Source organism: Chaetura pelagica, unplaced genomic scaffold (genome assembly GCF_000747805.2).
Source record: "Chaetura pelagica isolate M959 unplaced genomic scaffold, ChaPel_1.0 scaffold67, whole genome shotgun sequence".
NCBI lineage: Eukaryota > Metazoa > Chordata > Aves > Apodiformes > Apodidae > Chaetura > Chaetura pelagica.
This window is the reverse complement of record NW_009954107.1, coordinates 4,709,466-4,722,449: the sequence shown is the minus strand read 5'-3', so window position 1 is coordinate 4,722,449 and position 12,984 is coordinate 4,709,466. Positions and strand designations below refer to the sequence as shown.

The following is a 12,984-nucleotide window of genomic DNA, read 5'->3' as shown; positions in this document are numbered from 1 at the left end:
CTTTATTTGTGGCTAATCTTTGAATTTCTTGGTCTTGTCTTCACGTCTGTTTGGTTTTTTTGTTGTGCTTTTTTTGGTGCAGCTTTCAAAATTTAAGCATCTCAAGGAAGAAATGCATGGTCAAATTCTGTCCTCAGTTACATGGGGGGAAAAGGTCGGAAAAATATAATATTAATATTTGTTAATATAAAGCTGGAAGTTTATTGAAGTAACCCACCAGCAAGCCAACAGAACTCTGTTCTGTTCTGTCATTTGTAAATTGACTTGTCTATTTATGAGGCTATGAAAGTAAAATAGAGCAGGTTATTTTCAATTGTTTTTAATTCAGAGGGAGGATCCAGCAGCCACCTACATGGTGACCAAAGCCATGCTTGTCTATTGGTGAAAAGGTCAAAACAAAAGTGTGCTGTAAAGCCTAAAAATGAGCCTCAAATAATAAATAAATTCTGGCTCCACAAAATTATCCCTTCATCCAAATGTTCAGCTGCACTAACACCTCCAAGCAGATCCTTAAACCCAAGAGCAGATGTTTTAATGCTCTTAGGTTTGCTTTGTCAATGTGACACGTCAACAGCGAGTTGCAGCCCTGCATTTACATTGCAAGCGCCAGGCTGCTGGGGCTGGTGATTTGCTCTTTGACCTCATTCCTCCTTTGAACCTGCTGCCGTCGTGCCTGCCTGCAGCCGCGCCGAGCCACCGCGTCCCTCAGCCTCTTTGTCTTGTCATCCGCAGACAAGAAAAAAGCAGGCAAATTCCAGCCTTTCAAGAAGCTCTTCAGTAAGAGGAAGAAAAGAGAGCCTGCCTCAGACTGCGAGGAAGCCAAACTGAAGCCCAGTCACTCCTTCGGCAACGTCTGCAACAGCACCTCCTCCTCCGATGAAGAGCCCAATAGTGGTCTGAGGTAAGCTCACATGCATCTGCTGCCAGCTACAGATGCTGCAGGTACTTCATGGCATACTTTCCCTGCAAGGTGGTATCTCTGGGTCAGGATAGACATGTGCTTTCTGAATCTATCCTGTACAGGTTTTGCATCGTAATTGGGGTAAACAAACAGGCTGTCTTCACCCTCATCTAATTTGAATGTAGAGTAGAAGAAGAACGAGAGGGGAGAGAGGAACCAAGAAATTGGATCATATTCCAGTGATGAGAGAATGACAGAAGGATAGGGTGAGAATTTGCTGTAGAAGTTACAGGAGAAAAAACCTGTACAAGTTAACTAGTCAGCAATTTCTACCTAGGAACAGAACAGGAAAAAATCAAAACAACCCCAAAAAACCCACCACCCCAACAACATAAAAACAGGAGCAGACACACAAACTAATTTGGTCAGTAAAACTTATTTCACTTTCTAGCTGAAAGTCTCAGTTAGTTGACCCCTAAAATTCTGCTTCTTTGGAAGAAAAGGAACTGTGTGCACTGGGGACTTTGTCTATCTGAAATTAATAACAAATCTGAAAAGATTTAAAAACCACACCAAATTCCTCTGCTCACAGGAGATATGTGTATCAGAAACATCACCTTGCACAGTATTTTCAATGGTGCAAAGTCATAGCTGTGAAAATGTGTGTGTGTGTGGGGTGTTGGTTTTGTTGTTTTTTTTAGCTTCTGGAAATTTTGTTCCATTCTGTGAAATTCTGTAAGTTCTAGGTTTCCACTTTGGTAGCTGCAATGCAATCTTGTACATCTCTTTTGCCTGTCCCAACTTTTCAGAAAATCAAGACTGGGCATAGCCACACTGTAGATGGAGACACGACTGATAGCTATTGCATTACATTCCCTATGCACATGATGCTGAGCCACTGCTGGAAATTACCAGTATCTTTTGCCCCAAGAGCAAACTAGTGAACATTAGGAAAACAAGAGATATCATCATCTCGCTATTGGGGATTTCTCATTCAGTGTAACGGAAAAGTCAGTGCTGCGTCCAGGAAAAGTCCCTTCCAACCCAAGCAAGTCTATGATTTTTCTTAATTCTATGTACTTGTCTAGTTCCTCAGCGGTGAAGTGAAGGTGTGGCAGATCCTTGTGAGACTGTTAAATGCTTGCACTTTTAATGTATTGATTTTTCTAATTGTGTTAAACTCAAGTCTTTAATGGAATAAGTCAGACTGCACAATTTAAGTCACAGGGAGTTAGCAAATGTGAAGGGTCCCAAGACTCATCTCAAGTGGAACATTTCTTTTTGTACCCATGATTTGTGAGAGATGCTTCTGGTTTAGCTTTCCAAGAACACTCAGTCAGAACTCAATTTTCCCTGTCAGGCTTCATGGTGCAAACATGGGTGGGACTTGATAATAATTTTCAGGTCACAGGTAGTATTTGCCATGTTACAACAAGCAGAGATGTTCAGTGCACTGCATTATATTGCTTTAGGGAGCTCACTTTCTGCTTTCAGCAGCATGCCTTCCATCCTATATATTTTTATGCCTTTAGTACGATTTCAAATGTTTATGAATTTATGAGGTAGGCAATCTAACTGGAATAATATGCAGACAGTTGTTTACAAGTGTTCTAACAGTACATTACAATGCCTTCTATTATTCACATAGAAAAGAACCAGAGCAAATATGAATTACAAGTAGTATATTTAGTAGTATATTTATATAACAAAAAATAAAACAAGCCATCTGCCTCAAACTCTTTAAGAATGTGCAATAACCATATGTTTTAAAAAGCTTAATCAAACTTCTAGTTCTACATTCCCTCAATAGAGCTATATTTCTTCATCAACCTGCAAAGTGCATTAATTTGTTATCTACAGATGTTTCATGTGAACTTTTGTTTTGGGCAGAGGAGGCTGTTATTTTGAAAAGATATTAAGGAACAAAGCTGATTCAGGAGGTAGAGACAAGAAAATAAATTAATATAGGCTAAATAAGACATCTGTATTGCTTCCAAGACCTAAGCTAGTATTTCACTGTGTGCTGTATTTGTTTACAAGTCTGCTCAGAGCTAATGCCTGAATCTTTAATAGAGACTGTGCCCAACTGCGTGATGCAGACATACCAGGAGTTATTTAGGTAATCTGCATATGGTGTAGATTGACTAGCTGAGTTGGAAGCAGTCTGAGACATCTGTCTGTCCATCCTTTCAGCTGCTTCCTGGATTAATCTAATGCAAATAACTTGCTTGGTGTCCTGATGTATGCACACTTCAACCTGTTTATTCATACATGTTGTTTTGAAAAATCCCAAGTCAGAAGTTTGCCACTGCAGTTCATCTTGCCATGCACTGTGACAAACTGGAATTCCTTTTCCCACTTTTATATTGTGCTTCTTGAGTTTACAAAGTTAAAACTCTATTCATTAACTTTCTGTCCTAACCTTGTGAGCTGGGAGATAGAAGTTTTTATTACAAGACAAGTTAAATTGCATTTGTGAAGCTTCACTAAAGTCTCCAGAAGCTTCTGTTCTGAGGCTATGGTTTGGCACTTTAGAAGATTTTGGTTGTGTCTTTTTCGTCACAGTTGACACTAAGCAAGCTTTGTGAGGACATACCTGGAAGTGCACCTGTGCAGCACCATGCAAAAAGTTTGTCATCCCAGGCTGATGTGGAGAGGCATCAGGGAATTACATCTTTCTTATAGAGGATACATTAGAATGCCTTTACTTGAGTTGAATGCAATATTTCAAAGGACCTGAAAGTAGACCTGTCAAGTCTTTAAGACTCAAGTGTGACAACATTGATCATCTTCCAGGGAAAACTCTCAGCAAACTTCAGTCTCTTGAATGTGCCTGTCTGTGAAATGAGACCCCTTTACTTGTAAATCCCCACCAAGTTCCACATAATCCCTATAAAACATCTTCTCAGGCTACCAACATAAAGTCATGCTCGCTATGAAAAAAACACCTAGATATGTCAGTTCTTGCTATATGCTGAGGAAGATAGCCTGTGAAGAAGAAAAGTGTGAGATGTCCAGTCTAGTAAATAACTTTCCTGGGTATTTGCTGAACCATCCTCAGTATGAATTGTTATTGGGAATGGACCGTGAATCACCTGGCTCTTTACCTAGTAGAGCAGTGCTGAACGGTACAGCAGCTCCTGCTCAGCCAATTAATTCAGCTTCTTTTCTGCTTGTGGAGACCATGTGGATAAGCTGTGTGATTCCTCCAAATGTACTAGTTCTTTGAAAATGCCTCATTTTGGCAAGCAGATTTGGTATTTTCTATTCAAGGTATACCCTTGTTGCACTTGATAACTCAGATAGATTGTATAATTGCACCGTGTCTCTTCCATGATTGTCAAAGCTGAAAGCATTCCTTTGCAAATGTGAAGTTTGGTTTCTGACAAGTTTACCAGCAGAACTCCAAAATCATCTTTCTTTAACAATTGTCCTGACATCTTGCCAGAAAGCTTTAATTCTAGAAATGTAAACTGGGCATACGCAGGGCTGAAGGAAAAAAAGTTAGTACTTTTGTAATATTTGTCCACTGTAGACTCCCAAAGACAAGCTTTGCGTGGATTTAAGGCAAGTATTTTGCACAGTTCTCATCACTAGCTTATGCAGATAAGCAAAACAAACAATAAAATGGTTATGGACCAAAGCTGTGGCAAGGACTACAGTGTGTTCCCAAGATGCGTCAGGAGTTTTATTGCTTCTGATGGAAAGTTCCCAGGGGGGAAGCCCCAGGGTGACAAAGCAGGATGTTGTGCCAAAAATGCAGTACATGTCAGGCCACATGTATGTAGCTGCGTACGGAGCTGCGGGCTGTGTGAGCAGGAGTCTCGTGGTAGTCTCTTGAATTTCTCTGGTCAGTCTACCTGCCAATGCCAAGAGAGTATCTTTGAGTTTGAAAAGACCGGAAGAAGGACTGGGGAGAGGAAAACAATCTGTTTCATTGTCATCTTAAGAAGCCTTAATTAAGTAATTTGCTAAAGGTAATTTTTTGTCAGAGACTAGGTGAGTTGGGCTGTTTCATTGCTGATTTACTCCTGAGTCCAAATGCCACCATCTGAAGGTGGCTTCATACCAGCCAGCAGCTTCTGTAGTGCAAATTTGGCTTCTCCTGCTAAAGAGTGACCAAGGGAAGTGGTGGAAAGAATGTCAGCGATGAGTAGGTGCAGCTTCCATGGCATGGGGCACCTACACAGCATGTGTCTTGGTAGATACTTGGCCACTAGTGTCCTTCCTCAAACTGTTTTATGGAGTACAAATAATATGATCAAGATTTGATCAGTCAGTTAAATTGTGGTATCAGAAATAAATTCCACACAGCTGTTGTTTATCTAAGAGATATTTGACCTCTAAAGTATAAATTTTAATTTTACATTAATTTGAATTCTGTTCCTGAATGGACACAAAGGGCACAAACACACATTTTCAGGGAGAGAAAGGTTAGGAAGCATAGCTATCAACATAGCTAAGCCACAACCTCTTTGATGGATTGAAATCTGAGAAAGAAACCTACAGAAAGTGGAAAAAAAAAAATAAAATTAATTGCTGAGGGATATAAAGTATGAGACATTTTATGAAGTCTTTACTGATAGGGGAAGACTAAGTGAAGAGCTCATTCTGTGTAAGCAAGGAGGGAATGATGGCAACAAGTGACAGCAAGAAAGTCACAATTTCGGTCCCTTTTAAATTTTCATCTTCATACCAAAAAAAAAAAAAAAAAAAACAAAAAAAAAAAAAAAAAAACAAAAAAAAAAAAAAAAAAACAAAAAAAAAAAAAAAAAAACAAAAAAAAAAAAAAAAAAACAAAAAAAAAAAAAAAAAAACAAAAAAAAAAAAAAAAAAACAAAAAAAAAAGCAGCACTAGGTGTACTTTCTGGTTTTAGCCTGCGTGAACTTTGCTACTGTGGATGCAATTTATATGGGGTTTATGCATACACAGAGAGCAGGAACATCACAGATTTCAGAGAATATGTACAATAAATAAAACATGTTCTGGAAGGTGCCGACTGGGACCTGTATTCTTGTGCTCATTTTCACAGAATTTAGAGACAGGAGAGGCTTGTTCTTTGCTCAGCTATCCTTTCTGTGATTCTTCCCAGCTGAGTGTTTACCTCAAAAACCAAAATTGTTTATCTGATTTTTCTTAATACCATGCTCAGCTTGGGAATTTCTGCAGGTATTTGTGGTCTTCCACTCCTCCAGTAGCAGCATGTTATATAAGTTACGTTTAGGAGGTGATACAGTTTATTCACTGTTACCCATCTCTTGTACCTCTGTTTTAGTTTCTGAATATTTAAGTTTCATTTTGCATCTCATGTGAAGGAGAAAAACTCATCTGCATCAAAAGTGGCCTTGGTTACTAACTGCTGATCAATGGCATTCACTCTCGTTGTCATAGAGACTGGCCTTAAAAATGTATGTAATTATATTTTCCTCATCTCTCAGGAGGCTCTTTTATTATTGCTCAGGTAATTACCTGACATGTACCTTGAAAGAATATGTGTTGATTGATTAAGTAAGGCAAAAAATAATAATGATCAGGAGAAAATGCTTGGTCTCTTTATTTCTGGGCTTCCTGTTGCCTCTTCAGCAATTTCGCCCTGTGTTCTGATGGCACATTCACCTTGCAGCTCAGACTTCCATGTCATCTCAGTCAGTGATGCACTTCAGGTGGAGAGTGTCTCTTATGTTACTTTGGTGGGCAACAGTGAAAAGAGTAGGACAGACATTATGTTTGTTTTATATTAGCATTCCTGTACTAGCTGTAAATATAAAATTTGGTGCAGATGACAGTCAGTGGCAGGACTTGAAATTTGATGTTCCTGCTCCTGTCCACCTCAGGGATTTCATCGACAGTCTGGTTTCAGCATATAATTTAGATGGAGTCTTACAAAGCAGACTTATCAAAATAGTTGTTGTTGTACAATCTGTCCCGAATATTCCAAAAAACAGCTCATGATATTTTCAGATCTTCATCAAGTTAAGTCTTGCTTGTACCTCCAGCTCAAACTTGTAAGCCTAATGTAGAAGCTATTAATGTCAGTGCATTGTTGTTTCTGCATGGCTAATAGAGTTCATCTCATGAAAATGACTCACCACCAGTTCAGCTGCTCAGTTTCTAAATTTGAGAGCAGGGAGGAGGGAAACCCAGCAGCCTATAAGTGATAACTTGTAAGAGTCTGCTTTGTTAAAATAGGAAGAATAAGAAAACTGTATTTGATGTATTGGTTTATTAGCTAGTAGTGTACCTATGCATTCATAAATCCCAATGGTTAAACATGAAAACAACCAGATGTAGAGAATCAGAGTCTGTTGCGTTTTGGGTCCCAGGGAGTGTCCTGATTCTTTCTTGGACAATTTCAACCACTACTACAAGGTATCTTCCATTTGTCACATCCAATTTTCATACACTAAGTAACTCTTTTTTTCTGTTGCTTATCAGCCTGATTTCTGCAATTGGCTTTTGTCAGTCTCTTAATTTCCCTTGTCATTGCCTCGTTTAAGTGCCTTCCTGACTCCAGGGGGTGTGCCTTGGTGCAGTGGTACTTGATGGCTGCCTTCTCCCAGAGCCTGCATCTTAGCAGCACTAATTTCAGTATGTATCTCTTCAAGTCCAAGAAGAGCAAAGCAACATAAGGCCATTGTAAGGCTTTTAGAAACAAAGTGTGTCTGTATTGTCTTCACTTGTGTCATCTGACATGGATCTATGTTGAATGAGTTTATCTCTGGATTACAAGGTGTATTGCAGGAACAAAAGTGTGTTCCAGAACAGAAAAGGTTGCAACAAAGAGCAACTTTGCTTTCTTCAGTTCTTCATTTGCATGGATCCTTTATAAGATTCATTACAGGTTTTGGTGCAATTAGAGTTATTTTACCTTTTCTGTAATTTATATTGCAGCTGAGTATCACGAGAGAGGAGCCACAAGCACCATATCAGTGGCCATTTCTGACATGCACTGAGTGGCACATGGTCAGAGCAGAGGAGTGGGGCAAGCCTTCCTGAAATGTTCCCAGGTGTCTTAGCAGAACATAAGACTAACATCATGCTCAGTGTTTCACTTGTTCTTACCATCTCCTGACAACTCAGCTCTAATGCTCCTCCCTCCTGTTACTGATTTGTTGAGGTCTTTGTGCTCCAGAAGATTTGTTCTCAGATACGAGAGCTAGAACTTATAACCACTTCTTTCCATTTTATTACATATCAGAAATTTGCACTAAATACCATCAACTTGTCAAGGATTTTTTTTTCAGCTGGTACCCAAGTGCAAAGATGTCTCATTGTGTACACTGCAGTTTGCATGTGATCCTGAGAACTCTTCAGCAGGCTTTCTCTCTGCAACAGCCATTAACAGTCTTTTCCCTTGCCTCTCTTTCAGATGTTTTAATTGCATTCCCCCTCCTAATCATCATATACTTTACTTCCTTGCAGATTCTGCACAGCAACTGCCTTTTCTGCACCTGGCAAGGTCTAGGGCTGGGCTCCAGAACCAAGCAGAGTTGTCCTCTGTGTTATAACGTGCTGTCTTATTTCCTCTCCCTTTCTTCCTTATGAGCTAAATACAATCACTATATAGCACTTATTCTCACCAAGGCTGAGACTTTTCACTTCCTTTTCACAGAATCATAGAATGGTTTGGGTTGGAAGGGACCTTAAAGATCCTTTAGTTCCAACCTCCCTGCATGGGCAGGGGCACCTCCCACTAGACTAGGTTGCTCAGAGCCCCATCCAACCTGGCCTTGAACACCTCCAGGGAGGGGGCTTCCACAACTTCCCTGAGCAACCTGTTCCAGTGTCTCACCACCTTCACAGTAAAGAATTTCTTCCTAATACCTAAGTCTCCCCTCTTCCAGTTTGAAATTGCTACCCCCCGTCCTACCACTACATGCCCTTATAAAAAGTCCCTCCCGAGCTTTCCTGTAGGTCCCACACTTGCTATTAACACCAACAACTATGAGGCTGAATACAAGTTATAAATCATGAGGTGCTGTTTTTTTTAAAACTGAATTTAAGACCAAAGATACATTTTATATTATAAGATATTCCAGGATTGTGGAAAAGTGTATCTACAGAGCAAATTCAGGGTTTCCTCTTTTTTCTACACTTTGCCTTATGAAGTTGATGAAGTTTTGTATAAACCTGTGCTGCTGTTTGATAGAATACTGTCACACGCAGTGGATTACCAGGTGGTGTGTGAAGCTGGACCGTTTAGATCCCCGTTTCTTCCACTAGCCTGTGTGTTTCTGTAACAACTGGCAACTTGTCCACAACCCTCAAGTTGTGTTAGGAGTTCACTTGCAGAATTGCTAGAAAAGAGAGTGATAATGTTTCTTTGCATACTGAGACTTTCTGAGGTAGGGGGAGTTGGTGAGCAATTAAATTAAATTTGTGTATAAAGAACTATCTAGTCCCACCCCAGTACTTTCTTGTCAGAAAGCAGCAAGGACAGAGCTGCTTCTTCAGGGAAGGCAAGTGAGGCAGCAAGGGAGATCCCACGGCAGCATAGGGGCCTCACCACCTGGGGCCCAGTCCCCACAGTATCTGAGTGAAACAAGCAGGACATTTTCTGGGATGGTGGCCAGATCCAACCAGCAATACAGATAAGGCAGTATCTGGATGTTAAGGCAGTCCAGAAACTGAGCCAGAAAGTCAGTGTGCAGGTGAGGGTCAGATCAAATTATCACCCTGCAGGTCCACAGTGAGAAGGCAGGGCCAAGGGCAAGTTGGGAACTCAGTCTGCAGTCAGAGGTCTAGATCAAGGGGCTTTGTGGCTACACACAGTTGTGGCTGAACTGGAGACCAGCACCCTTCCAGCATAGCTCAGGCGGGGACCAAAGCCTCAACTGTGATCTTAAGTGAGCTTCTGGACCCTTGTGTGTGGGTGGAGGACCTAAGTGAGGCTGGTCAGGGATATTGAAGCTTATTAATACAGTCATGACCCTGACACTTCCCATGATTACTTTTTATGCCCTTGATGATCATGACGTTAGTTACCTTATTAGCTTTGTATAAGATAATGTTGCATTATGTCTTTTGAAATGAGCAGGGCTGCTAACACACAAGCTGCAAGACAGGTGATTGGCATCAGTGGGACTGGTGGGTCATAACAATGGGACTGCAGCTTTCCCAGAATTACTGCCCTGAGGTTTGGCAGTTCCCAAGGGCAATACAGAGACATCTTTAGATTGAGCTCAGAACTGGTCCCGAAGTTAACTTTATGAAAAATAATCCTTTAACTAAAAAACTTTATGAAAAATAATCCTTCAACTGTCCTGGTAAAAATATCTCACTTTTGTCTGTTCAGCTTGTAAGGACCCTGTTTATAGTCCAGATTGGTTAATGCAATGAAGTGACGTGCTGTCTGAGCACAGCTGTAACTCAGAGTTATGTTGCAGCACGGATAATGTTCCAGGCGTGAGTTAGAACCAAAATTCACATTCCAGCATGGCAGATGAAAGAGAGGACACTAAAAATACAGTTCAAAATTACGGTTAATTTTCTACTGTTAAAGTATTGATGCATCTCTGGATTGACTAGAAAATGTAATTTAATTTTTTCATCTCTAACTGCCCTGGGAACATTCATGGGAGATGCAAAGTGTTGGAATCAGATTTCTTTTTTAAAACAAAACATTAAGCAAAGGCATCCTGTCACTGCTCTTGTCATTTCCCTGGGGCACTATTTTGAGAGGTGACTCTCAGATGTCTTTGAAGGGATTATACTATGGGTCAATACCTAGCTAAAACAAATTTGTTCTTGCTTTGAATATTTTGTGAATTTTTTATTGCTAAAAGTGGCTGTGTGTTAAAAAGTTGGCTCTGTTTTCTACTGATTACAGAATCGTTTTTTAGTGGAAATCTAGAACAGTGAAAGTCATGAGATATTTTTTTTCTTAATCTCTACAAACATGAAAGAACAGAACAACTAATTTTTTCCCTTTATTTTCCAGTTTCTATTTCTAACTCTTTAATATCAGAGTGGGAGGCACACTTATGACACATCGAAGAGGCAATTGGTGGTGTGAGCTTTCTGTACTAACAGTAATGCACTGATTTGGGGTTATGCAAGAGCTGAGGACTCCGTGTTCCCTATTGCCAAAAATTCCCCTTTTTAAGGACCCCCCATTTGTCTTAGAGAGGAAAAGTAGCTCCGGAGGAAAATGGGGTCTAAAACATAATAGCCACCAGTACTGAGGTAGTACTGAGGTATTCTTTGCAGTATCACCCCTGTACAGATTCTGATGTACTTCAAGGTGTAGTCCCACAGCAGAATGAGCTGGTCAAAGCCTGGACTGCAGTTGTCTAACTCTGTCCAGCAGCTCTCCTGCTATGCAGCTGTCATGAATGTTTGTGGCAGTGTTTGCTCAGCTGAACCAGAAAGCTGTGTGGGATCTCTGGGGATTTGGTGATATGTTCTTTGTTTGGTTTGGGTGTTTTTGGAGTTAGTTGTTCAGCCAGAACAGCTTTTTGAATTCTCTCATGTGAACCATAAGCACTGAATAGTTAAAAAAGAAGTGATGGGAACATGGGGGATGGAAGATAAAGGAAGAAAGGGTGATACCTCACCCAGTCCTGACTTGGAGCAGCTAGAGCTGAGAGCAGATGGCATCCTGAACAGGTGCAGATGCATAGCAATGGTGGCTGATGGGGATCCAAAGAGAAATCCCTCTGAGTTTGCTGGTCTTCATGGGAGAAGAGTAGGACTTTTCTTGTAGGCTCAGAGTGGCTCCATTCCACTGTGAGGGATTTGTTTGACATTTCCTAGATTCTTAGCACACACAAACACTTCACCTAGAGTGAATAAGGGGAAGAGGGTCCACTGTACAGAGGTTTTTGCCAGCCAGTTTCATGTATAGAAGCATTAGATCTGTGATAATTTCAGTACCTATGTGGTCTGTTTTACCTCTCGTTTTCTGGGAATCTTCCAGAAGTTTGAAATACAATAGAAGGTGCTCTCCCTTTCAAGGGGAATGAATTTATCAGCACCTAATTTCACAAAGGGTCTGATAAAGATGCATTTTGCACAGAAGAACCCTAGTTTGGAATGCAATGTATTCTGTGCATCACTTTTTACAGCTAAATACAGTCAAACTCAGGTTAGAATGTCAAGATATGGTGTGATCCTTGTACTCCATGTCTTGCTCTATTCCCCACACCTTTGACACCACTGGCTTCATAATTTGTAAAAATCCTATGGGATGCTTGGCTCTGCTGCACTTTTATGCTCTTGGGGTACTCTGAAGATAAGACATATTCTGGTGCACTCTGTGTGTCAAAGCCCACATATTTCAGAGAACCCCTCAGACATTCTCTAAAATGCAGTAGGTTTTGATAATTTCATCCTAATAACAAAAAGTGAAAAGTATGTCCTTAGTTTTGCTGAGAAGCCAAGTATTTCTACTTGCCTTCAGGAATCTGAAGAGGGACACAGGTATGTCAAAAAACTCCTCTGAGAACGCACAGAATTTAACTTCACTTTGACAATGGGAAACTAATTTTGAAAATTTTTGGTTTGGAACTGAAACAGGAACATGATACTTGGGTTACAACACATCTTCAGAGAGAATATCTCAAAGGATTTGCTGAAAGTACTTTGCATTTTGCTATAGCACATCCATAATTCATTTAATTCAGTCAGGTTTCTGGAAGTGAGTCAGATGACAATTCCATTATTTTCAGCAGAAACAGCCTCTGAAGTGTCATCATCAGTGTTATCCACAGAAGTGATCATAAACTGATGCCACTTGTTTTCCCACATCTCTTGGAAGTGAAATGGCAGTTTGAAACTGTGTTACCATTAACTATAGCTACAACTATAGCCTAGGTCTCTGACACACCACAAACCTGTCAAAAGCCATTCCCAGCACACAAGGGAGGGCTTTCTACACAGTCTACTGTAGATGGAGATTGGGAGGATGGTACTGTGTAAAGGCTTCTGAGAAAATCTTTAGAGATGGGAATGGTGGTAGCAGGGAAGGGAACTCAATTATTAATCATGTAATATAACTTAAAATCAGTCTTTCTGAAAGTAGAACACAAGGAGAGTGAAAAAAGGGGTGTTAGCTCTGTAGCAGGATGGGGAAGATCATAAT

General features: G+C 40.4%; 1 protein-coding gene across 1 annotated transcript in view; it reads left to right on the top strand.

Moving 5' to 3' along the window:
* Positions 1-715: 715 nt before the first annotated feature.
* The window catches only part of KIAA1211 (KIAA1211 ortholog), a 37,059-nt gene continuing 24,790 nt past the window's right edge, over positions 716-12,984 (top strand). Inside the window, exon 1 of the mRNA XM_010002520.1 lies at positions 716-901. The gene's annotated coding sequence lies outside the window, so the exon portion shown is untranslated. The remainder of the gene's footprint in view (positions 902-12,984) is intronic.